This window comes from Onychomys torridus, unplaced genomic scaffold (genome assembly GCF_903995425.1).
Source record: "Onychomys torridus unplaced genomic scaffold, mOncTor1.1, whole genome shotgun sequence".
In the NCBI taxonomy this organism is placed as follows: Eukaryota; Metazoa; Chordata; class Mammalia; order Rodentia; family Cricetidae; genus Onychomys; species Onychomys torridus.
The window spans coordinates 2,644,761-2,672,546 of NW_023414046.1; the positions used below are offsets into that span (position 1 = coordinate 2,644,761).

Here is a 27,786-nt window from a genome sequence, read left to right on the forward strand (position 1 = left end):
TCCCTTCTGGATTTTAACTCATGTTTTGATTGGCAGGGTGGTGATTTTAATCTTTCTCCTTTTTAACAGTCTCTTATAGCACATCTGGCAATGGGCAGACACTAAAGCGACTCTACAAGTGTTAATGGCTCTTACACATTCAAATCACAGCCCTCCACTGCCGGTTGTACACTGCCTAGCTTTCTGAAATGGATAAGGCTGCTGACTGATGCTCCCCACTTGGGGAGACTCCCCAGGGATGAACACTCTTTGAGGGCTGATAGTCAAAGACAGGTAAGTGCTTGTTTGGCAAGCCAATCTAAGACAGGCACAATCTAATTGCTGAGCATCCAAGGTAAGGTAAAGATAGCCAGAGCATAGAACTCTGACTGCTGCTAAGCACACATGTAATAAATAAAAGTGTAGATATGTAGTGGGGCAGGCTCATTGGGTCGAGGAAATTGGCTCAAACCAGTTACCAAAGCAAGCACATAGTGTACTTCCTCATGGGCCCACCTGGATTCAGCTTGAGGGCCTAGTAACTGACACTGTTTCTTATATTTTATATATTGGTAAGGTCTCTTGTGCAAGAATACTCTGTCTTCTAAGACATGGGGGAACTGATAAAGAATTTTTGACATGTAGTACACATGAAGGGTTTCTCTCCTATATGGAATCTCTGATGTTTTCTATGAACTGAGCAACTGATAAAAGATCTGTCACATTCCCTACATTGGTAAGGTTTCTCAACTGTATGGGTTTGCTAATGAGGTCTAAGATGGCCTTTCTTGCTAAAAGATATGTCACATTCACTGAATTTCTAAGATTTCTCTCTTGTATGAATTTTCTGGTGACTTCTAAGATGGTCTTTCCGGGGAAAGGATTTGTCACATTCACTACATTTGTAAGGTTTCTCTCCTGTATGAAATCTCTGATGAGATCTGAGGTTGTGTTTATGGAAAAAGGATTTGTCACATTCACTACATTTATAAGGTCTCTCTCCTGTATGAATTCTCTGATGAATTCTAAGTTGTGAGGCGCTGGTAAAGGATTTGTCACATTCAATACATTTGTAAGGTTTTTCTCCTGTATGCGTTCTCTGGTGAACTGTAAGACGGTCTCTTTGTGTAAAGGATTTATCACATTCACTGCATTTGTAAGGTGTCTCTAATGTATGAGTTCTCTGATGAGCTCTAAGATGGCCATTCCGAGCAAAGGATTTGTCACAGTCACTACATTTGTAAGGTTTTTCTCCTCTATGGCGTCTTTGATGAATTCTAAGACTGAATAGCCTGGTAAAGTATTTGTCACACTCATCGCACTTGTAAGGTTTCTCTCCTGTATGTATCATTTGGTGAGTCCTAAGATAGTCTTTATGAATAAAGGATTTGTCACATTCACTGCATTTGTAAGGTTTCTCTCCCGTGTGAATTCTCTGATGCGTTCTAAGGTAGTCTTTGTGGACAAAGGATTTGTCACATTCACTGCATTTGTAAGGTTTTTCTCCTGTATGAATTGCCTGATGAATTCTAATATTGCTTTTATGGGAAAAGGATTTGTCACATTCCTTGCATTTATAAGGTTTCTCGCCTGTATGAATTCTCTGATGACTTCTAAGATGGTCTTTTGTGGTAAAAGATTTGTCACATTCACTGCATTTGTAAGGTTTCTCTCCTGTATGAATTCTCTGATGAATTATAAGAAAAGATTTATGGAAAAAGGATTTGTTACATTCAATACATTTGTAAAGTTGCTCTCCTGTATGCATGCTCTGATGAGCTCTAAGACTGACTCTGTGTGTAAAGGATTTATCACATTCACTGCATTTGTAAGGTTTCTCTCCTGTATGAATACACTGATGCAATTTAAAAGATGAGCCACTGGTAAAAGATTTGTCACACTCACTACATTTGTAAGGTTTCTCTCCTATATGAATTCTCTGGTGAGTTCTAAGATTGGCTTTCTGGGTAAATGATTTGTCACATTCACTACATTTGTAAGGTTTGTCACCTGTATGAATTCTCTGATGAGTTCTTAGATGTGAGGAAGTGGTAAAAGTTTTGTCACATTCAATACACTTGTAAGGTTTCTCTCCTGTATGTATTCGTTGATGAACTCTAAGACTGTTTCTCTGTTTATAGGATTTATCACATTCACTGCATTTGTAAGGTGTCTCTCCTGTATGAATTCTATGATGAGCTCTAAGATGTTTTTGCCGATGAAAGGATTTGTCACATTCACTATATTTGTAAGTATTCTCTCCAGAATGTATTCTGCAATGTCTTTTAAATTCTGATGTCTGGTAAAAGCACTTAGTACAGTCTGTACATTCGTTGGGTTTTTCTCCACAATGGAATTTGCAATGTACTTGGAGTTGTGACAAACATGTAAAGGATTTACTACATTTTGTACATTTATAGGATTTCTGTCTAGTATGAGCTCTCTGATGTCTACTAAGGCTTGGGTCTGTCTTGAAGCAGTTTCCAAATTTCCAGCTTTCGTGTGGTTTCTTTTCACTATTGGTTCTTTTCAGTGTGAGTCCATGTTCAGAGTCAAAAGATTTATCAAGCTCTGTATTTTTGTGTTCTTTCTTTCCTGTGTGGACTCTTTGATTTTTACCTGGAAAATTGTCACAATGAAGGAAAACAGGGGTTAAAGCATGTGTCAGAGATTTAATGATTGATTACCTTAAGTTTTCTATCACATATAAACTTCCAATTCTCAGGGATAGAGCTCTCCATAGAGGTCTATTCTGTCTCACATCATTACATGGATGTTCCAGTCTGACCTATGTCAAACCAAAAGGACCAATAGTGGCCTTCTCCTTCATATCTAAACTGTGTTCCTTGCAGAACACAAGACAAATAAGTGATCAAGCAATAATTAGAGGAGCTCCCTGAAGGATCATATGAATAATGTTTATCTATTTTCCTATATGTTTTTGAGACACAGCCAGACTGGATAGCTTTAATCAGCTAAGAACACATTATGTAACCCAGGCAGGTATGGAACACAACATATCCTTTTGCTTCTGCATCCCCATGGCTAGGAATAAAATCATGCTTTCTCAGGGCTAAACATAGAGAACACATTTCAAAAACTGAATAAATAAACAAAACAAACAAAAACCCATGGTAACTTCCAACAGCTCAATTTTTATTTAAAACCTCCTGAACTGTAAAAATCAGAAACAGGTGAACAGTTAAATCCAACAAGAAAATCAAACTATTCAAATTTTTGTGCATAATGCAATATTTCCATGTTCTGAACAGTCAATCTCCTTTGAACTATGAAGTTTTCTTTAAAAACTAGAGGAGTACTGGAGAGATCACTCAGAATATAGCATTGTTTATGCTTCTATGCAACACAGCAAAATGTAAAGGAAGGCACCATGAAAGAACTATGCTGATAACCAGAATTTCCCTTATTTCTGGGAGTGTCTAGACAGTTCAGAGAGATTACATATAAGTAAAATAGGTAAATAAAAAGGATGAATCATGAATTCTATAGAAGTGCATTCTTACCTAGAAAGACCAGATTGTTGTAATTCTCCAACATTACATCCATGTACAATGCCTTCTGAGCACAATCTAGACATTCCCATTCTTCCTGAGAGAGGTCCACAGCCACTTCCTTGAATGATAACAGACTCTGTAATGGGAAGTTACATATATATCATGTGCTGCTGGACAAAATGCTTTCCTAGGTAAAATAGACTAAAGAATTAGAGACACTTCTGTGACATAGATGAGGGATGGTAGTTGTTCAAAGAGTTTTCTAGCAGGGATATAGGAATGTGTTAGAGGTTAATCACTGCTACTCTTCATACACAATTTAATGAAAGATTTATTACATTGCTTCCATTCTTAAGGTCTCTATCTTTCATGAATTTGCTGATATTTTCTAAGACCTGAGCAGCAGATAAAGGATTTGCCACAACCGCTACATTTGAAAATGGTCTCTGCTGTTTGGATTCTGTAATGACTTTTAACGTCCTTTAAAAAGTAGTTTGGTTCAAAGCACCCTTGTGGCACTATACAACAGATTTTAACCCCAATTCCACGGGATCCCATGCTCACCTCTGAACTATACAGAAAAAAGGTACACAGTACACAATCACATGTTCAGGCAACAATACCCATATACATAAAATAAAACTAAAATTTAATTACAGTAAAACAGTAAAATGGTCATGTCTGTACTATATTTCCTATCCCTATAAAATGAGGATGACATTAATAGTATCACAGTCAGCAAACTTTTAGGGAATATAACACACATGTGAGTACTACATGCAGAAATTTACCTTTATGGTGTATGTGTTAATATCAAATAGGATCCCTAGGTCAATCTCAGGTGGTTAACTATAATGAGCAAAACTGAAATGTGCTTCCAAATTCTACAACTGTTGACCTCACTCAACTATAGGCATTGTATTTATCCTATCTGTAGCTGGGACACATCACACTAAATTCTACCATGGTCAATTGAGATCCTGAAGCCTAGGTGCAATGTTGCACCCTTTGTAAACCCAAGATATAGAATATGGAATGCAGAATCCATATATGAATTAAAACCACATTGTTTTCTTTAAATAGTAAGGAGTGTAACAGCAGCGTGTACATCCAATTTTCCAAACACATAAACTCAAATACTTTGTCCAATTATTTTGACAATATTTCAAAATGACCAAGTAAATAATCAGAAATAGACAGAATTATTATGTAAATTTTTATAAAAGTTGAGTCAACAGCACAGATAATAGCAATTTCATGAATTCCATATGGTGTTTCACAACAGGACATTTAGAAATATGTGTAAAAAATGGAATGTGTGACAATGAATTCAGATCAGGCAGCAACATTTTGTGATTGAAACATACGTATTTAGCTTTGTGAGAATCATACTAATTCTTCATTAATGGTGGATACATTACTACTCATGAGATTGGCTCAATTGAAAACTCAAATCTTTTCATTGCAATACAAAGGTGGAGACACTGGTACTTATACCCTTTTGAAAAATGAAAACAAAAGAAAATAATCATCGGTCTATTGACAACTTACAACTGAGTATTAAGAATCTCAATGTTCTTCCTATTCCCATGGGGTCTTCATCTATTATGGAATCTTTTTCCTTGTTTTCCCTCTCTGTTCTTGATCCAGCTGGGATCTCCCGCTCCTCTAGCCCTTCATTACCCAACCTCATGTCCAGTTTGCTCATGTAGATCTCATCCATTTCTCTGTCGTTGGGAGATCCCTGTGTCTTTCTTAGCATCCTCTTTTCTAGGTAGCCTCCCTGGAGTTGTGAGTAGCAGTCTAGTATCCACCTATGAGTGAGTACATACCATGTTTGTCTTTCTGAGTCTGGGTTACCTCACTCAGGATGATTTTTTCTAGATCCATCCATTCGTGTGAAAACCTCATGAGTGCTAGAGAGGTCCCCAGAAATCCACAAAGATACCTCCACAATAGACTACTGGCAATGGTCGAGAGAAAGCCCTAACTGACCTACTCTGGTGATCTGATGGTCAAACACCCTAACTGTCGTGGTAGAACTCTCATCCAATGACCGATGGAAGCAGATGCAGAGATCCATGGCTAGGGCCCGGTTGGAGCTTCAGGAGTCCAATGGGCAAGAAAGAGGAGGGATTATATGAGCGAGAATTGTTGAGACCATGCTTGGAAAAAGCACAGGGACAAATACCCAAACTAGTGGAAACACATGAACTATGAACCAATAGCTGAGGAGGCCCCAACTGGATCAGGCCCTCTGGATAAGTGAGGCAATTGATTAGCTTGAACTGTTTGGGAGGCCCCCAGGCAGTGGGACCAAGACCTGTCCTTAGTGCATGAGCTGGCTTTTTGGAGCCTGGGGCCTATGCAGGGACACTTTGCTCAGCCTGGGTGAAAGGAGGAGGGGACTGGACCTGCCTCAATTGAATCTACCAGGCTGAGCTGAATCCCCAGGGGAGTCCTTGCCCTGAAGGAGATGGGAATGGGAGGTGGACATGGGGGAGGGGGGGGGAGGACAGAGGAATCCATGGCTGATATGTAAAATTAAATTAAATTATATATTAATAAAAAAAATAAGAATCTCAATGTTCGAGGCCACCCTGGTCTACAAAGTGAGATCCACAACAGGCACCAAAACTACACAGAGAAACCCTGTCTTGAAAAACAAAAAGAAAAGAAAAAAAAGAATACTATCAGGACTTCACAGATGAGTAGATTTCCGATAGTAACACGCCCATTATCACTGTGTGATATTACATGTCAAAGGGAGAAACAAGTATACTTCAATTTGCATGTGAGCACAAACACTTTAATTTTATGGAAGAAGCCAGCAACTTATTCCTTCCATCATCCATACTATCTAAGGTGCTGATATATTTACTACTGGGATTCAAGACAGTGAATCTTTACTAATTCTACTTTTCCATAAATGGTTCAGTGATGTCATCAAAAAAGTCCATGTATATGCATGTCCACATTCATAAGCCCAGTTCTGGAAACCTTACCTGGCACATGAGAACTTCCTCCCTCATTAATATAAAAGGATGCAGTCCATCCTATGTAGATACTGGCCACCAATATATTCTTTGAGTACCATTTGCAATATCCTCTCTTTCAGAATAACAGGTCTTCAGTCTATGAAAATTTATGTCCTCAAAGTAAAACATGGAATGAAAATATAAGGAGAAAGGGCTATACTACATATGTGAAAGATCTACAGACTTACCCTTGATTATCAGAGAAGAAAAAGATAAATCATAGAAAACAGACACTTTTGATAACATTACCAGAGGTAGAGAATTCAAGTCTTAAACAGTTTCAATAATAAAAACAAATTTCAAGAAATATAAGCATGACACTGACCTCGGGAGCGTTCACTAGAGAAGCATTCATTCTTCTTGTTGCTCTTCTCTGAGTTCCTGTCCCTGGACCAAACACTGGAATTCTTGTTGAAATTTCACATTAAGGTATCAAAAATACAAAGTTAAAATTAATAAAACACTGCTATGAACAGTGCCAAACCACATAAAAGACCCCAAAATCAAAATGATACCAGAAATCTTTTCAACATTGCTACAGACAAGAGAACACAGTAGGATATATTTAAAGTGGAGAAAGAAAATGACTGTGAACTTCATCATTGCACCCAAAAACAACTGCTCCTAAAATTAATGGAAAAGGAAGGGCACATGAAGAAGTTTATGAAGTAACAAAGGTCATCCACTTAAGGTGCACTGCAGATCATAATTGGAGGCAAATTACACATACAAATAGCAGAATGAAATTAGTCCTCATGACATAGCAAATAAAGCATTTTACACAAGAAATTGACAAATAGGAGAGCTGTAGAGTACTAGACGATGCCCACCACACAGAACCAGCAGACTGCTATTTCTACCTAAAAGGAGTACATTAATATGGGCAATGTTACCAACAACAAAGAGAGGGAGAGATGGGGGAGAGGGAGGGAGGGAGGAGAGAGGGAGAGAGGGAGGGAAGGAGGGAAGGAGGGAAGGAAGGGTGGTGAATGAATTCACACAATACCAAATCCCTGTGATAAGAAAATAGGTAGGAAAGAATGGCACCCAGGTCCTTTTTAATGATGATGTGATCATACACACTTCTCTCTACACCATGTATTTCTGGTAAATAAAACAAGCTCTCATAGTTCAGCCTTTGTTCCATATTATGGTGAGAAACGAAGAAGCCTGTTCTCTATAACTAGGTTACTGACAGGCAATTTGGTCAGATGAAGAGTCTCTGTGAATAGATAACGAGTAGGACTTGCACAGATTAGACTCAAGGATGAAATTACAAAGTGCCTGGCCTTGTTAAATCACGATCATTCAGAGACTGAATAGCCCTGTTCTTTCCCCAACATAGGCTGATAAGGAGACTCAGTTCAGTGTTCACCTGCTCTGATCCTTTAGCAATTAACAATTTGTAGGAATATTCTAACAGTTCATGAAAGAAGATACGAGGCTCAATTAACCAACTGTCTATGTTTAAGTCCTGATATTTACATGATCAACAGGAAAAAGCTGACTAACCATGTCAGAGAAAAATAGCTTTATGCCTGGTTACAGTGAGAAAGGATACATAGATGGCCAGAATTGCAGGGAGATGGCCGGGCTTCACAGCACAGAACAAGAAAGTTACAAGGTTCCCTCCATGCTCTGGCTGCAGGATAGAAAATGTATTTTTATATCTGAGACATTTCTTCTCTGCCAGCCATCCTTTGGCGAAAGCCCTGATGTGAATCAATGCTGCTTACTTCCCCTTGTGATTTACATAGGTCACCATGGTTACACGTAGACATAATTCTGTCCATTGGTTATTTGCATCTGGGCTGCAGCAGTTCTCTCCTGCTGGAAGCTCCGAAGAGAAACTGACAGCTTTGCTACAGAATGTTAGCCTGTAATGTTAAATACACTTAAGAAATGTATACCGGGCGGTGGTGGCGCACGCCATTAATCCCAGCACTCAGGAGGCAGAGGCAGCGGATCTCTGCGAGTTCCAGGCCAGCCTTGGCTAACAAGTGAGTTCCAGGAAAGGAGCAAAGCTACACAGAGAAACCCTGTCTCAAAAAAACAAAACAAAACAAAACAACCCAAACAAACAAAAAAGAAATGTAGAGTACACAATTTTCTTACTTTTTCATTAGATCTCACAATAGTTTAGCCTTTTGCCCTTGTAACCTCTTAAGCTAATCATCTTAGGAAGTTAGTGTACAGCCAAATCTCCCTCTTTTACATCCACAGCTGCAGCTGCCCACTATCAGAAGCTGGCACTTATATAAGGAATGCTTTGTGACCCCGAGAAGAGTTTTCTGAAACCTTTTTTACTGCCTAAAGTTGCTGTTAAATGTGTATATAAGCTGTGAAGAAAAAGCTGAAGCAGAATAATAAAAGAACAGGACCCAAACAGTTCGTGTGTGAATTTATTCCATTTTTCTCCCTCAGATAAAGTGCCAAATTAGTTTTCGCTACACCGTGGTTTATTCTACAAATCCTGTGTGTAGAGCCTTAGAGCTGGACTCCACGGCATACTTTATATACCCAGACTTACAGGACACAATGGAAGTGATGCTAAGAAGGAAGTTCATAGCACTAAGTGCTCACATAAAGAAATGGGACAGATCTCACACTAGCCACTTAGCAGTACACCTGAAAGCTCTAGAACAAAAAGAATAAAGTTTACTCACGAGGAGCAGATTACAGAAAACAAACTGAAGACCGAAATCGCTAAAACAAAAACAAAGAGAACATTACAAAGAATCAGTGAAACAAAAAGTTGGTACTTTAGGAAAATCAACAAGATAGACAAACCCCTAAACACACTAACTAAAAGATGGATGAAGAACGTCCAAATTAACAAAATCAGAACCTCAGAAGGGGGACATATCAATAGACAGCAAGGAAATACAAAGAATCATTGGATCATAGTTTAAAAACCCATAGTCCACAAAATTAGAAACTAAAAGAAATGGGTAAATTTCTCAATAGCTATCACTAACCAAAGTTAAGTTAGACTGTTAGTAATGAGGAAACCTTCAACCTGTAATCTACCCTGCCTGCAAGATGGGCTGGGGCAATGGCGGTGCAGAACTTGTGGGAGTGGCCACACACATGCACAGTCAAATATATTTTTTTCCTAGTATGGATGCTTATATGGGAAGCCAATAACATGTACCATTAAATAATCTAGAGAACATTTTCAGTAGAATACTCTAAAACAGATGTTGTCAACCTGTGGGTTGCAAGCCTTTCTGGGGGTGGAGTAGAAATGGGGGTGGGTGAGGAGAGGGGAGGTAGAAAGACTTTTTCACAGGGGTTGCCTAAGACAAGAAGAAAACATTTCTGATGGCCTTACGAACTGAAATATCACTGCTGCATCCATCTCATGATTCTGCAAACAGAGATAAGCCTACATGAAAGCAGCTGGAACTGACTTTAAGTGTCGCAGCATTAGGAAGGTTGAGAACCATTGCTCTAGAATCATTTCCAGAGGAACAGAACGTGGCAAAAGCATTCTCCTATCTCAGTTGCACTTTCATTGTTTTTATTTTTTTTCTTTAGATTTTGTATGTTAGCTGAAGGGTATCAATGTTTTGCAGCATGTATGTAAGTGCTCTATATTTGTGCCTGGTGTGAACTGTGGCAAGGAAAGGCAGCAGGTCTCTGAAACTGAAGTTATAAATGGTTGTCAGCCTCCACACTGGTGAAGGGAAATGAACAAGAAAGGGCCATTAACTGTTGACTCACCTCAAAACCCCTACCTCCATGCCTTTTCCACTGTCACATGAACCCCTCAAAACCTCTACCTTAATACATCCAAAATACCTGGTATATTTGGTACTGTCTAATTTCTCTCTACCTCCCAGGTATGTGGGTTCTGCATAAAAGTGAGCCATTCTGGCATATCAATGAAACTACCTGAGAAAGAGATTCTTCAGAAAGCTCCTGGATTTCAATCACAGTATTGTACGAATAAAGAGAAAATGATGTAAAGGATTTTACTAATGGTTCACTAGGTCTTATCCAGTATATGAATACTGACAACAATTAGGGACCATTATCTCTTAGCATAATTTGAGTCCTTCTTCTATTCACAGCTCAATCAAAACGCAAGGGTGGAAACGGAACTGAATGATTGTGATGACAGAATTATACATTACTGTGTTTCTGAATTTATCATAGAATAATTAAAGACTAAGGCCTCCTAAAAGGACAAACGCAAAGACTACAGTATCGTGCAAAGCACTTTTTATAAGGCCCTCGAGGCCTCCAAGTGGCCATACACACCTTAGGACCTGCAATTACGAAGCTCTACCCACAGAACACTCTAAGTGTCCTAAAGTCCAGACACAGCTCCTCCAGATACAGGCACACACACTTCTCCCACCGAGTAAAAATCCCAAGCTCTGGACTTGAAACCCCACCAATCTTCACACTGGAAATCTCCACATGGAAAGTTCCACCCCTAAGAAACGCGATATAAACCCTATCTTCTGCTCAGCTCTCTGGTGCTTCCTGTCCAAGAAGAAGCATACACTCTTGGGTTTTCCCTCCATATAAAACTGAGGTTTATTGTGTCATGTGACTCTGAAAGAATACCTTTCCTTTCAGAGCCTTAACAGTTGCATTGGGTAATCTTTCCCATGGGAGCAGAGCTGTAACACTTGCACTGGGGAATCCTTCTGCATCAAAGCTTTACAGTTCCAATTCAGGAAACTTTTCCCCTCAGAGATGTAACACATTGATGCTCTGATTGCCATAGGCTCTCCTGCTGCCTGCCCTCCTCATCTGGGTTTAAGATGCACTTGGACCCTATCCCTCATCTCAGGTCCACGTGATACAGACTCACCATCACCTTCTGGCTCACAGATTGCTGGGCAACCCATCCACCAGAAGCAATTCACTGTGTTTCCCCTTTGGCTGGTGTAAATGTTTCTGTGAATCCAACAAAGTGACAGTTGCTCACAGGGCACCCCATTAATACTCTAGGAGGAGGAGGAGGAGGCACCTTGAGTCTTCAAGGCTATGGCTTGCCCTCTTCCCCCAACCAGTTCCCCCACCCTTGGAGCTGCAGTCCTGCAGTTTCTTTAGGCCCAACTGAGATATTGCACTGCTTCCTACCCTCTTCTCCCATCTCCTCTTTGGAGGTGCCCATCATCCCTACTTCCTCTAGACCCTTGTGGCTCTTGAGACTCCATTTCCCAGCCCTTGCTGTGATGAGAGCCTCTCCTGGAGCTCCTTTCACCCACCTTCTGCACCTCTTGCCTTCTGGCCTTGAGGAAAGCCTCGGTACCAGGTGCCCCGTCTCTCCTTCAGCTTAGCCAGTCTGTGAACCCTGCTGAATGCAGTAAGTACATACAGAACGGAGTGGGTTTTCCTCCGGCCCTGAGTCCTTGAGGATACCTGACACAACAGGCTACAGTGACATTTTTCCTCCCAGACCTCTCTCATCCATGGGAAGTATCTTCCATACCCTCTCATTTCCCCATTGGGATATCTTTTAGAAAATCTCCAGTCTTTCCACTAGATGCTGGATCTAAAGTCCCCAAATTTACTTGCTTTTGTTACCAACTCTGGCCTCCATACTGTTAGAATTCTGCCCTCACTCCAGCTACATGACTGCACATGAGCAGTTAAGCAAAGGGTCTTGCATCTTACATCATCAGTGTGCGCTGGTGACTACATGCATGCTGGCATGGTCACACAATCAGCACATGTGTGGGGTAGCTCCATAAGCTCCCTTCATGGGGATCCCTTAAAAGCCCCACCCTCTCTCTCTGCTCTCTTTCCCTCCACCCCACTATCTTTCCCTTTGCTCTCCCAGTGCTTCCCCACCCCCTTCCTCCTAGTAAAACTCTGAAACTAGCTGGGCAGTGGTGGTGCATGCCTGTAATCCCAGCGCTCAGGAGGCAGAGGCAGGTGGATCTCTGTGAGTTCGAGGCCAGCTTGGTCTAAAGAGCTAGTCCAGGACAGGCTCCAAAGCTACAGAGAAACCCTGTCTCAAAAAAACAAAACAAAACAAAAAAAACAAACCCAAAAAACAAAAACAAAACCTCTGAAACCAATACTGGGTTCTATTGTGACCGTGACCTATCCACAGGGTAGCCAGCCCCGTTTACCATTTATTTCACATATCCTTAGACAATCAACCCAAAGGGCCACCTAACAGCATCCTAGAACCTAACATTATCTAGAACTATTACAAATTCTGAGAGCAATCAGGGAAACTGAAAAAGATTCCCCATTCTCTGTTTCTCTTTGCACTGCCCCAAGTCTGTTTGTATTTGTCTGGTTCCCCCCTCTTTCATCTCACAGTATATAAATGTCCTGTTTTTCATTCATTGTTAATGGAACTGTATGATGTAAGCTGGGAGCCAGAAGCCAGACCTAGCAGGAAGGGGGAAAAAATCAAAGGATCAGGACAGCTGCAATATGCCCACATCTTACACACACTTCCCTAGCTTATAGTATCTCAACTCTCTCCTACAGTATCTTCTGTCTATACTCAGGGCTCAAAATTTACCTATCTCTAAGCCTTCTTTTTGTCTCAGCTCACTGAATTCAGTTTTACAGAAATTCAGATATCTTTTTGATATGAGTGGCATTAGCCTGCTGTTTTATGCTCTCCCAAGATGTAGAATATTATTTTAAGGTGTTACATTGTTTATGTTGTAGAATATTTGTTTAATCATTCAAAGATGTATTGCATTCTTTTATGTTTCAATGTTTAACTCTGTAAAGCTGTGTTACTTTGCCTGTCTAAAACACCTGATGGTCTAATAAAGACCTGAATGGCCAATAGCAAGGCAGGAAAAAGGATAGGCAGCAGTCAGAGAGTATAAATACAAGGAAAAATCTGGGAGGTGAATAAGGAAAGACATCAAAGCCAGCCACCCAGCTGCACAAGCTGGGAAATAAGAAATAATGAAAGGTATGAAGATATAGAGAAAAGCCCAAGGTGAAAGATAGACAGGGATAATTTAAGAAAAGTGGGCAGGAAACAAGGCAAGCTAAGGCCAGGCCTTTATATTTAAGAATAAGCCCCAGTGTGTGATACAATGGGAGCTGGGTGGCAGGCCCCCTCTTGAAGATGAAGAGCAAAAAATGACCAAATAACATTTTGGCATACTAATGTGGACTAAATTTCCATGTAGGTCCTGAGAAAGCTGGAAAGAAAGAAAGAGAGAGAGAAAGAGAGAGAAGAAGAAGGAGGAGGAGGAGGAGGAGGAGGAGGAGGAGGAAGAAGAGGAGGGAGGGAGGGAAGGAAGGAAAGAAGGAAAAAAGAGAAAAGAAAGAAGGAAAGGAGGAAGGGAGGGAGGAAGGAAGGAAAGAAGGAAGGAAGGAGAGAAAGAAGGGAAAAAGAGAAAAAAAGAAAGAAGGAAAGAAGGAAGGGAGGAAGGAAGGAAGGAAAGAAGGAAAAAGAGAAAAAAGAAAGAAGGAAAGAAAGAAGAAGGAAGGGAGGAAGGAAGGAAAGAAGGAAAAAAGGAAGAAAGGATGGAAAGAAAGAAGCAAGCAAGAAAAGAAGGAACAAAAGAAGGAAAGAAGGGAAGAAAGAAAGAAAGAGGACTCAATACTGTTCAGCTGGCAACGCTTAATAAAAATGCAAGCCAAGTAAAAACCACTTGTGGCAACAAAGGTACTGGCTACATATACCTAGAATGCAGTTCCAGGTCACGCACCACCGACCAAGCCACCTAAGATTGGCTTTCATGACCCAGGAAGCAAGTGGAGTTGGATAGAGCAGTGCAGAGGCACCAGGTAGTTTAGTAGTATAAAGTTTACTCATGAAATCAAAAAAGACTAGAAGTATGCACCAAAAGAGGTCCAGATGTAAAAAACAAAACAAACCAAAACAAAAAAAACTCTAAACAGGTGACAGTGTGTTTTACAATGTGCAAAGGTTTAAAAAAGAAAATGGGTATAGACAATTACAGAAAGAAAGAAATTGTTTTTAAAAATGAGTTCTTTAAAGAGAGGGTAAAAGTAATATAAAAAAGAATAAGAGGTGTAGAGATGGGAAATACAGAGTCTGGATCCTGTATGCTATTGTATTGATTTTGCATTTTTTGATTGTTAATAAGCAAACAACTGCTGGCAGATATGGGCTTGTAAATAGGACTGCAAAATTGAACCAACCTAGATACTTTAGGGCTATCTCAATTTTTTAAAAAAGTCAAAAATAAATTTGTCAAATGGAAATAAAAAATATGTTGGAGTTTTGTTCCCACAAGAGACAAGGGGTTGTGGAATCCTTCAGGAACGATATGGTTCAGGTTGGATCAAGGAAGACCTCATGAACCATTATGGGTGAGCTCTATTAACAAAGATTACAGCTGGTCTTCCCAGGACTTGGCCATTATCTCCAATTTTCTCTCTGGGACCTTAAAGGTACTTCATCCACAGACAGCAGAAAGCAGTCTAGAGAAAACACACCTACATTTTCAACAGTTGAGAAGTGTGGGAAGCTTTTGGTGATTTGGTGGGTTATGAATGTTTGTTATAATTTAGGAGAATATAGGATAAAAAACAACTATTAACCTCAGATATGTTGCAGAACATAGATTTCAGTATATTGATACAAATTTAAGATATTGTTGTTACACTGCATGTATATATTTCTATTCTTGTTTGGGGTATTATACTTATGCAGTTCATTTAAAAATGTATAAAAATGAGGTTATGCCGGGTGGTGGTGGCGCACACCTGTAATCCCAGCACTCGGGAGGCAGAGGTGTAGTGGATAGCCATCCCAGCATTGGCCTGGAAGTTCCAACCCCCATTGAGGCTTCAGTAATGATCACGCCCACAAGGCGGGGCAGAGGAGGGAGCGGAAGACTGAGGATCAAGAGGAGGTGGCTCTCTTGGTTCGGGGACGCTGGACGCAGGAGGTAGACCGAGCAGAGTTCTCCAGAGAACACCGCCGGACTGCGCCATACCTTTGCCAGACCCTGCAACCTACCCCTTCATTTGTAAGTTACCCTACAAAATAAACCTCCCTTTTAACTACGTGGAGTGGCCTTAATAATTTCACCAATATCTGGTGCCAAAAAAAAAAAAAAAAAGGTTGAGAGATTCTTCAGTCCCATATCAGAAGAGCCCTCTGGTGTGAGACAGAAGGAAACCAATTATAAGGGACCGTTATCTTCAAGATTCTAATTCTCCCTATGTTTACTCTTGATTTCTTGGAATCCTTTCTCACATGACATGACATCTTTAAATCCAAACCTTCCATTCTGATAAAAAATAAGTTTTTTTCCAATAGCAATCTCTGAAGTATCCAGAAGGAAGATGGGGCCCCAACAACAACAACAACTCTACCCAATCCAGAATGATGCCATGGTAATCATCATCATACTACACTTCTTGCCAGAATTTCAGACAATCTTACCCATTACTCTAAGAGTTGCTGCAGAATCTACAGTTAATCTAACTGAGATTTAACTATCTGAGCTTTCTCACAATACCCAACAGAGATACCATCGCCCCCTAAACAGCAGGAAGCAATTCTAAGAACACGACGCCCCTTATCCCTTAGGTTTCATATTTCTCAGGGTTATGGATAATGGTTCTGGGGTTGGGGGTGGAAGAAATGGTTAAACTCAGTACTCTCCTTAAGGAAAGACAATATGTCTCAAAAAAAAAAAAAAAAGGGAAAAGAAGAAATGGAGTGGATACGTATAAGATATTATGGTAGACTATCATATACATTAGTAAACAAATTTAGTAATATAGCAGCCTTTGCACTGTTATGAATTCTTATATGTTGATACAAATATGAGCTTTTTATATTCCTATTTAAGATAATTTGTATATTGATACAAATGCAGAACTATGTTTGTTATATTGTACACATATTTTTACTCTTATTTGAAATATTTGTATATTGATACAAATGTGAATTTATGTCTGTCATACTGTATGTATGTTCTACTGTTTAAGATATTCTGTATACTGATATATATTTAGGATTATTATCATATTGCATATTGCACTATACATTCCTACCTCTGTTAAAGATATTTTGTGTATTGTCACAATTTGAAGTCATTGTCCTTTTACTGTACATTTGCTTACAGACTGTTTGCCTTATTTATAGGAAGCCTTAGTCCTTAGGTTGTTTAGGTAGATGAGACTTACAGAGTTATTGTCACCTATGCTTGTTATCTCTATAATTATGTTAGTTACGTTATCCAGATTTATAAACACATAGGCCAGATGGACAGGTAATCTTCAAACACTTCATGGACCTAGAGAATATGGCATTTAAATAATTTAGAATTCTGTTGACGTGAGACACAATTGCTCCTGGCAGCACCAATTTGATCCCGAGAGAATGTTGGGCTTCTAAGACATTTCCATTTGGAAGTTTGTCTTCTTGGCACAAAATGGCCTACTGGGCAAAGAACTGCTCTTGCCACCTACCCATGCCCTAGACTTCCCTGGATTTTAATATGTGTTTTTTGCTTGATATTGTTTGCACTTATTGTAATTCCAACTTATCTAAGTCATTATCCCTCATTACTCCTGGACAATATTTGATAACCATCTCTTTGTATATAGTCTTGTATTAGGTTAGAACTTTCTTATTTAGACAAAAGGGGGAGATGTAGTGGATAGCCATCCCAGCATTGGCCTGGAAGTTCCAACCCCCATTGAGGCTTCAGTAATGATCACGCCCACAAGGCGGGGCAGAGGAGGGAGCGGAAGACCGAGGATCAAGAGGAGGGCACTCTCTTGGTTCGGGGACGCTGGATGCAGGAGGTAGACCGAGCAGAGTTCTCCAGAGAACACCGCCGGACTGTGCTATACCTTTGCCAGACCCTGCAACCTACCCCTTCATTTGTAAGTTACCCTACAAAATAAACCTCCCTTTTAACTACGTAGAGTGGCCTTAATAATTTCAACAATACAGAGGCATGTGGATCTCTGTGAGTTTGAGGCCAGCCTGGTCTACAAAGCGAGTTCCAGGACAGGCTCCAAAGCTACAGAAAAACCCTGTCTCGAAAAACCAAAACAAACAAACAAAACTGAGGTTAGTTAATGTATAATAAGCAAACTTGTAGTGAAATTAGGTATGTTTTCTAGGCGAAATAGATATATTTCAGATAGATAAATGATCTTCCTAACACTTCAAAGACATACAAAATATGGCATTTAAAATGTTTTGTTAGGGCTGCAGAGATGGCTCACCGGTTAATTCATGGAGACCTGAGGATACTCTAATAGAGTGTCAGAGTGAATGACAGCTCATGAAAAAGAGTGACATGGAAGAGGGATGACAAAGATACATCCTTGACCTGGGTCTGTTCAAACCCTCATACACCATTACAGCCATTCCTAAAACACCATCAAGAGAGACAGTGGACCAATGACTGTCCTCATGTCCTTCATGGTGTGAGTACACCAATGCGAGAGCACCCTAGGGTCTGAGATTACTGTAGGGCAGAAAATGTATTCTTAGATCGGAAATGTTCCCTTTTTTATGCAGCTAGCTTTTGGTGAAAATGCTGAAATGGATCAGCACTGCTTGCTCCCTCTTTGTTTATAAAGGTTGCCATGGTTATTCACTGTACCTGATCTTACAGGGAGCTACTTCTCCGTGGCCACCAAAAGAAGGTTGTTCTCCCTGCATTTTTGACACTTTACGTTTTTACAACCATAAAACCTTAGCCTGCACTATTAGTTACATTTAAAAAAAGTAATATAATGCACGTATTATTTGCCTTTTCCTTAGATCTCTCAATGATTTAGTAGTCTTCTGCCTTTGTAACCCATGCAGCAACACCTTTAAAAGATAGCCAGAAATTTTACAACGACAGCTGCACTGATAAGCTTTTGCTATGTGTGACTTTTATTATATCTTCAAAGAATGCCTGTGTTTCTGAGATATGACCTTGTAATCTTTTATTACTAACAACTTGTTAATGAATGTATATACATATGCTTCGGAATTTGTAACTGTAGAACAATAAAGAGCACACAGAATGAAGAGCATTTGCCCATGTGATGTGTTATAGAAATCTTTTCCTTCCCTTGATCCTGGAAGTTTTTCTCTGAGGTACTCTGGGTAAAGGCTGGGAGCTGGACTGGGACCCTACAGATAGTGTTTAAGACAATGGTATTAAAGCTACACCTCTATACATTGATATATATAAGAATGTACCTCTGGCTGCAGCTCAACTGCTTTTACACAAATCAAAGAAGTTAACCTTTGGGTCACCTATTACTCTCTACACTCCCGGTTCCAGCTTCTAACATACATAAGTCTCCAAACACTACTCCCTTCTGGAGTTCTCTTGTCTTCAAGTAGCATTAGTAGAAGTTGCCATAGTTACCTTCAGCCATGCAATGTCTCAACCCGTAAAACAGACTCAAGCCGCTGATTTGACTCTCTTTAAGGTGTATACAAATCATCTGTTTCTGCTAGCTTCAACCACCCATCTTATTTGGTTCCAAATTCTAGAGTTTGCCTCATCGGATGCCTATTCCTTCCTCCTGATCTAGCCATTCATCTCTCCTCACCTCCTCAGTAATTATCCTCTCTCTGTCTCCTGGAGCTTGCTATACTTTCTGGAGCCCCACCATATGGAAAAACCTCTAGTTATTAAGATACTTGCTCCTCTCCCTCTACTGGAACCAACCTCCTTATTTCCTTGCTTCCTCCACCAAGGAAAGGTCTGCTAGGCTGCACAGCTTCCTTAAGCCTCTGCAACCTGTCCCACTGTCTCTCAGCTCCAACCTGAAGTCTCACTACTTATCTATGCCATAAATGAGGCTTTTCTCTTAACTCTCAGCTTGAACTTGGAGCATGTAAAAGCTCCTTTGGATGGAGTTTGTTTTGCAACCCTGCCTCCCTTTCTCCATGGATGTAGATTTTATTAAAACCTTGTCCTGTTACTATAGTGTGGCCTCGGTACAGTTCAATGGCCACAATGGACATGTTAGATTTTCAATAGTGATAACTGCTGTAGAGACTTCAATCAATGAAGAGTGAGACAGAATTCATGGAGGCCTCAGGACACTGTAATAGAGCGTCAGAGTGAATGACAGCTCATGAAAAGCAGTGACATGGAAGAGGGGTGACAAAGATACACTGAGAAGTTTAGGGAGCACTGGACTGTTTGTAAAAGATATTTGTCCAGGGCTGGAGAGATGGCTCAGAGGTTAAGAGCACTGGCTGCTCTTCCAGAGGTCCTGAGTTCAATTCCCAGCAACCACATGGTGGCTCACAACCATCTATAATGAGATCTGGTGCCCTCTTCTGGCCTGCAGGCATACGTGCAGGCAGAACACTGTATACATAATAAATAAATAAATCTTTAAGAAAAGATATTTGTCCATAATAATGTGGCTGAGGGCTTACAAGCATAAGAATAAGTCAATCTGAAATGGTATACAGAAAGATATTTGAAGGATTGTGTAGAATTTAATGAAAGACAGACTAGACACAAATACAATGAGTCAAGGAAACAGACTTGTTTCTGTGACTTGACAAAAGGGATGGATGAAGCATTTTTCACCTAATCCAAACTAAAAGAATGAATCCCCAAGTAACAGAACTGGAGTTGAAAAAAGGACATTGCGGCATATCCCAATAACATATCAGACTTTCCTTATGGAGTACTCTGGAAAGGCAAACACAACAAATTGGAATTGAAGAAGAAAAGGACAAGCTCCTAGAAACAAGTGAAAAATTGCTAAGGCACAAAGCTAGAAAGGCATTACACAGTGCCAAGAATAAAGCAAGAACTTCCTTAACAGTGTCTGAGGACTGGACAGACTAGAATAAAATATTCCTTTCCTACAGACAAACCTTTTACTAAGACCACAAGGAGAACATCACATAAAACAGATAAAAAGAATGGTAGGAAGCCATCATACAAAGCCAGCTTTCCCTCAACACCAAAAGCAGGTGAGGCCAAATACCCAAAGCAGATGAGCTCAAACAAACAAAATCAAAGAAAATCCATAGACCAGATTCCAGGATCAACACAGACACAGGGATTGTCTCTAAATTACATGGAAATGGAATGAGAGGTGATTTAATGCCAAGAATGCAACACTGTTTCAACACATATAAATTAATTCCTGACACCAAATATGTAGACTCAGTGAGAGAAGAAAGATGATCATGTCAACAGATCCATGACAGATCTGTGGTAAAGTATAATATCTGCCTGTTATAAAAACTCTGAAGAATGTGACAAAAAAAAGGAATATATCTTTTTTTTTGTCATAAAAAAGACAATGAGGGGCTGGGGATTTAGCTCAGTGATAGAGCGTGGGTTCAGTCCTCAGCTCCTACAAAAAGACAATGAGACACAACCCTAAACCTAGCAATACAAAAGAACAGCTGGAATCATTTTGCCCTAATCAGGACAGAAAGGGGTCACTTCCACACTCAAAACATTGCATCAATGGTCACACATTTCAAAGACATAGGAAATTTTAAGCTGGGCGGCGGTGCACGCCTTTAATCCCAGCACTCGGGAGGCAGAGCCAGGTGGATCTCTGTGAGTTCGAGGCCAGCCTGGGCTACAGAGTGAGTTCCAGGAAAGGCACAAAGCTACACAGAGAAAAAATTTAGGGCTGGAGAAATGGCTCAGAGATTAAGAGCACTGATTGCGCTTCCAGAGGTCCTGAGTTCAAGTCCCAGCAACCATATGGTGGCTCACAACCATCTGTAATGAGATCTGGTGCCCTCTTCTAGCCTGCAGGCAGAACACTGCATACATAATAAATAAATTAAATTTTTAAAAAAAGAATGAAAATTTTAAAAGTGATAATATAGTTCAGTAATAAAGAAAGGGGACCTCTTCAATAAGAAATAGGATGCTGCAATTTAAAAGTGGAAATACTCATGAGAAAGCTAAGATCTCACAGACCTCCTCATATGCTGTATAATGCACATACAACATTACTTTTTTTGTTACATACTAACAAGAAGCTGAGAATTCAGCAGACCACTCAAAGGGTCTAAAAATTTAGACTCCCCCAGTGGTAGGATTTTATAGTGTCAAAAACTGCTATGCAGGCTGGGACAGGAGAGAGAGATATCAACGGCCATACCCATATATGGATCCTGTGTGTGACAATACCAACCTGCCAGGCAAGGTGTCATAGTGGCAAAACTATTTTATGGGTAACAGAAGGCTTTGTGGTTTCATCTGAAGCCAGCTCCACAGAAAGAAATACATGGATGGTACTAGGAACCTGGCCAAAAGCCAGTAGTGGTGAAGGTCACAGACCCTAGGAGGGAATCCACTACTGACATTTTGCTACATGTACAAATATGCAAACTGCATTTTACTGATTCTGAACATACCATGGCCTGGTGTTGCTTTCAGCCTGGATCAAGGAAACTTAGTTTTCAATGAACAACAGTTATTTCAGAAACTCCTAACTCATCACATAGTGAGAACAATTGCCTGCTTACTGCCCAGGCTATAATGGGAATTTCACCTTCTCATATCTAATTTGCAGAGAACATTACAGAAGAGATAAAAGATTTTAAGAGCTGGAGGATGGGAAAGTGACATGTGAAAAATTCTCTAGCCATATGACATGCCAGTTGGAATTATGGACACATTACGGCCTGGATACTCAGCCCAAATCTGCCCAAACCATACATGAAATATGAGGAGGACAACTGGGAAGAAAACATGTCTACCCTGCAATAGGACAAAGGGTAACAAGGGGTAATGGTGAGTGAATAAACCAATGCAATCATTAAATATCAATACGTAATAATTATAAACTTTATACAAACAGAATAAAAGGAGATATCAATGTTTTATTTGGTGGTAGAACTTTTGTTTGACACTATCTGATTTTGCTTCTATTTGATTAATTAAAACTGAACAGTAATAATAATAAAAAAATAGTTTGCAGCCAGCCAGGAAAAGTCCAGCAGGCAGGCCACTCCACCAACTGACCACCACCCATTGGACTCTGTGACCTATAAGACCCACACTGCCACCCAAACCCACCGACCCAATCATCCTCCCATGGCCAATCATCCTCCCATGGTCAATCATCCTCCCATGGCCAATCATCCTCCCATGGAACATCAGCAGCTCCTAGAGACATAAAGTCCACCTATACCAGTTGGAAAAACGAACCCACTCTGCCGCCCAATCCCACCTAACCCAGCAACCTCCCTGTGAACAGCCTTCTCCAGCAACATCAACAGACCCTGTAGGAACACACCAGTTGGAAGAACAGGCACCATAGGCACAGGCACAACACAAACCAGTTAGAACAGACCCAAAAGGCAGAAGCAGAGCCCACAAGAGCCAGAAGAACTAGACAATACACTGGATCTAGGCACACAAATGAACCTCAGCTGAGACAACCCTACTCAACCTAACAACTAGCCAATCACCACAACTCCTGGCCATTCACGCCAAAAGGCAACAAAGGAAACAGGCAATAAAGGAACAAAAGACCCATCCAATAAAGATGTCAAAAGAATCAAAACCAGGGTTGGGGATTTAGCTCAGTGGTAGAGGGTTTGATCCTCAGGTCAAAAAAAAAAAAAAAAAGAATCAACACCTGCACCTATAATTATCTAAACCCAGAAGAGTAAACGGAAGTGTAAGAATACATTCAACAACATAAAGAGCAATAAGGCACCACCAGAACCTAATGGTTCTACAACAGGAGATTGGATCATTTCTTTTAGAGTTCTTACTTTAGTTCCGTGCAGTCTTTTAAGTCTGCAGGCATCAGATACGCTCTATACTCCTGTCTCCTGATTAGGCTGTGCAGTTAGCCTGGGTACTTCTCAAGCCATGTTAACAAAAAATTCTGTGTACACAGCTATCAGGGAGATACAGTCTAAATTTCCTTAAAGATTTCATCTCGCCCGTCATAATGGTCATCACTAGGATAAATAAATTATGATATGAATGTTAGAAAAGGAACACTGTTACACACTACTTGGAACTATAAACTAGAGAAGCCACTTTGGAAAGCATTCCATATTTTTCTTTAAAAAACAAAACAAAACTAGGGCTGGAGAGATGGCCCAGAGGTTAAGAGCACTGACCGCTCTTCCAGAGGTCCTGAGTTCAATTCCCAGCAACCACATGGTGGCTCATAATCACCATGTAATGAGATCCGGTGCCCTCTTCTGGATTGCAAGGACACATGCAGGCAGAACACTGTATATGTAATAAATAAATAAATCTTTAAAAAGAAAAAAAAAAAAAACTAGAAATAGAATTATCCTATATACTATACTATTTAGCCATTTATCCATCAATGCCCCTCCGATTATTACATACAATTCTTTGTGTATACCCATGCCCATCTTATAGGCAGAGGAAAAGAGACTCCAGAATTACTCCAGCTCCTTTAGAAATTCTTGCTAAGAAATAGATTTGTCATGAGTATAATGAGGATCAGGTTGCTCTGGTTGGTATGTTCTGAGGTTTAAGCTGTGCTGTCATGTTCACAAGGTATAAATAGGCATCCCAGCTCTGCATTTAAGTGAGCACACAGAAAAACAAATGCATAGGTATGGTCTGTCCTTAAAGCACAGGGTTCGTTCTGAGCCCATGGGCACCTTTCACATGACAGGACTGCTTGTTTCACATTGTGGTGAGTTCTATTGCTTCTCTCCATATGGAAAAACAATGATGTCCTATGTAATAGATTCTCCATATGTGCATGGATTAAACACATTAGTAACTTAACTCCATGTCACAAACAATGCATCCTAGCTGAGTCAAGGAAAAAATGAAAGCATTTTTCCTTAGAGTCATTGAACTAAGAACAAGTCCAGATCTGAATTCTCTACTTGAAGCTCCCTGTCCCTTCCATCTTCTGGTTGTCTGTTCCATTAGTTTGAATCTGTGTCTGCCTGAAGGTTGTCTTGTGAATCTATCCCTGTGTGTCTATCTGCTGTATGTGTCTGTCTGTCTGTGTTCTCTGTATGTGTCTGTCTACAATAACGTGTTTTTCTGTCTTTATGGCATAGAATAGAAAGCACCACGTGGAGTAGATATGAGAAATCCTTAACAGACATTAAAACCCTTGGATCTGGAATATGGATGGTTACAAGCCACCACATGAGTGTAATGAACTGACTTCTGGTCCTCTGCAAGAGTATAAAGTGTTCTTTGTTGCTGAGCCATCTATCCAATCCCCAGATAACATTATTAAAACTGGAATTTTAAAGGTTTGCATATTCTCAATATATGACCTTCCCAGAAAAAAAAAATTGACATTACACTGATCTTGAATGTATTTACTAGAGAAGCAGCCATTTCTCCTGTTGCTCTGCTCTTGAGATCGTGTCTCAGAAAGAACGACCGGATCTCTGTTTGCCCTTTCAAATCAGAGTGTCAAAAGTGCTCATCATTGGTATTGACAACAAATACTGGAGACAATACAAGAGCAAGAACATGTATGTGCACACAGTGCTAGTAGGAACTGAACGTACTGCACCTACATGCAACTCAGCATGGAGCTTTTTGGAAAATAAAACAAACAAACAAAAAATGAGGCTGGGTGTGATGGTGCACACCTTAATCCATGCATCTGAGAGGCAGGACCAGATGGAGTTCTGTGTGTTGGAGAGCATCCTGGTGTGCATGAAAAGTTACAGGCCCCCCAAGCTACACAATGACAATGGAAATTAAAGCATATATTTCCCACAAAATATTCACTTCAAATCTGACACAAAACACTAAGAGTGAAGAATTTTAAATGACAAAAAGATTTGCCTTGTAAATTGGGGGGGGGGGGTACTTAGAAAAACACAATATTGAACAATAAAGCTTTGCACACTTCAGCACTGGGACGGTCACTGATTCAAAGCACCATGGATAGCTGAATGACCACACAGAGCCTCAGTGAGGAAGATGATGAGTAAGGCGACCATCAAACAGATGATACCGATACCCATAGCCTCAGACAGGGAAAAGCCCAGGACAGACAGAAGAAGGGTTGAACCTTGGAAGACTGTTTCCTGGCATAGCCAATAACCAACCTGCCAAACATCATATCAATGCCAGCTCCTGATCCAGCCATACCAGCTGTGGCAACAAATGCACTTTGCTGTGGTGTGAGTTTTCCAGGAGAACAGGTTAAGAATTACTGTTCTGGAACCTGAGTTATAAAAAGCTGTTAAGTCACAGGGCACATAAGGGGAACTGACCCAAGAAACTGCAAGAGCATCAAGTGATCTTAACTGCTGAGCCACCTGTCTAGCTCCTGGTTTATTCCTTAATTAGCTACTGTGACGACTTAATGAACAGTGAGACAGAATTCATAGAGTATTAAGGACACTTCTTAGAGTGCCAGCTCATGAAAGACAGTGACACAGAAATGAGGTGAGATTAAGGTTTAGCAGCAATAGGTGTTGGTTGTAAAAGACATCTGTCTATAATTATGTAGTTGATAGCTTATAAGCATAAGAACAGGCAATCTGAAATATTATGTAGAAAGATATTAGAAAGGTTGTGTAGGAAATAAAGAAATAGAGACCTAAAGATAATACAGTGAGTCAAAGCAATAGACTTCTATGAATTGACAAAAGTACTGATGAAATATGTTTCACCAAATCCAAATGACAGGAGAGTGAATCCCCAAGTAATACAAGTAGAATTGAAATGGGGACATAACAGTGTATGCCAATGGCACCAGCATTACCTTATGAAGTGCTGTGAAGAGTCACACACATAGAGATTGTAATTGAAGAAGAAAATGATGAACTCCTAGAAACAAATTTTCTTTAACACTGTCTGAGGACTGGACAGATTCAGCACAGAATTCTCCTTTCCTTTAGACAAACCGTCTAATGTCAAAAGGAGAAGAGTAAATGAAACACAAAGGAAGGGAATGCTAGAAAGTCATGACAAAAAGCAGGCTTTCTTTACCTTGACAGCCAGAGCAGGTGAGCCCAAACAAATACGTACAAAGGAAAATCACAGACCAGCTGCCAGGATGGACATAGACACAGAGACTGTCTCTAAATTACATGGAAATAAAATGCAAGCTGATTTGATGCCAAGAATGCAAGACTGTTTCACACCTATGACTTAATCAATGTAAGATGCCAAGTATGTAGAATGAGTAAGAGAAGAAACTGGATGGTGTCAACAGACCCATGAAAAGCCTGTGGTAGAATATCACAATACTCAGTATAAAGCTCTGAAGAATGTGAGAACAGAAGGAAGATGCCTCAGCATAATAAAGACAATGAGACAAACCTAAACCTAACACTGCCAAAGGAGGACAACCGGAATCATTTTACTATAATCCAGACAAAGAAGGGTGCCCAGTCCCTCCATACTAACTCCACCCAAAGCATCAGTGCACAGACAGTTCAAGAAGGACAGAGAAAAACTACAAGATGCTCCAAAATTCTAAGAGCAGGAAAAACCAAGAGGCATCAATTATCTAACTAAACATTATATTAAGATTATAATAATGAAAACATTTAGTATTGATAAGACACATCAATTATACGAATGGCACAGGGACAGCATCACTCACATGAAAAACCAAACTAAATTATATTTGCCTCTGAGCATTAATTCTTACATAGAGAGTCTTCTAATACTTACAAGAGGAATATTCTGAGATTATTCTCAGTGGAATTCTCTAGAATCATTCTGAATGAAATAGAATCTGGTGAAATCAAATTCATGCTCTGTTTCTGTCACTTGAGCCCTTCCCTACTCCTTCCTCAGTCCCGACCACACACCTGGATCCTTGGCTACTGCCTCCTGTCTTCACCATTCAGGGCTCTGTTCTGCTTCACAGGTGAGCAGATCTGGCTGAGCAGAAAGCACCTGGAACTTTTCACAGACCAAAAATAAGTGATGAGTAACACCTGCCAAAGGATAAACATGAAGGAGAGAAAATGTCACCTAAAAAAATGTTTCTCACCGGGCGGTGGCGGCATACGCCTTTAATTCCAGCACTCAGGAGGCAGAGGCAGGAGGATCTCTGTGAGTTTGAGGCCAGCCTGGGCTACCAAGTGAGTCCCAGGAAAGGTGCAAAGCTACACAGAGAAACCCTGTCTCAAAAAAACAAAAAACAAACAAACAAACAAAATTTCTTTTTGTCTGAGGATTTCAGTTTACTCTGTAAGATGTGAGGCTCATTCACACACAGCTCCCACACATGCAAAGTTTTCCCAAGAAGGAAGACTTCAAGAAAACCATTCTCACCCTCAGAATCCAGACCGCTGCACTTCTCCAACAGATCTCAGCTAAAAGCCCTGAGAGCAAGATCTAGACATTCCCATTCTTCCTACAAGA

The 27,786-nt window shown here is 40.2% G+C and overlaps 1 pseudogene; it reads right to left on the reverse strand.

The window, feature by feature from the left end:
- Positions 1-27,344, reverse strand: LOC118576652 (annotated as a pseudogene).
- Between the last annotated feature and the right edge of the window lie 442 nt (positions 27,345-27,786).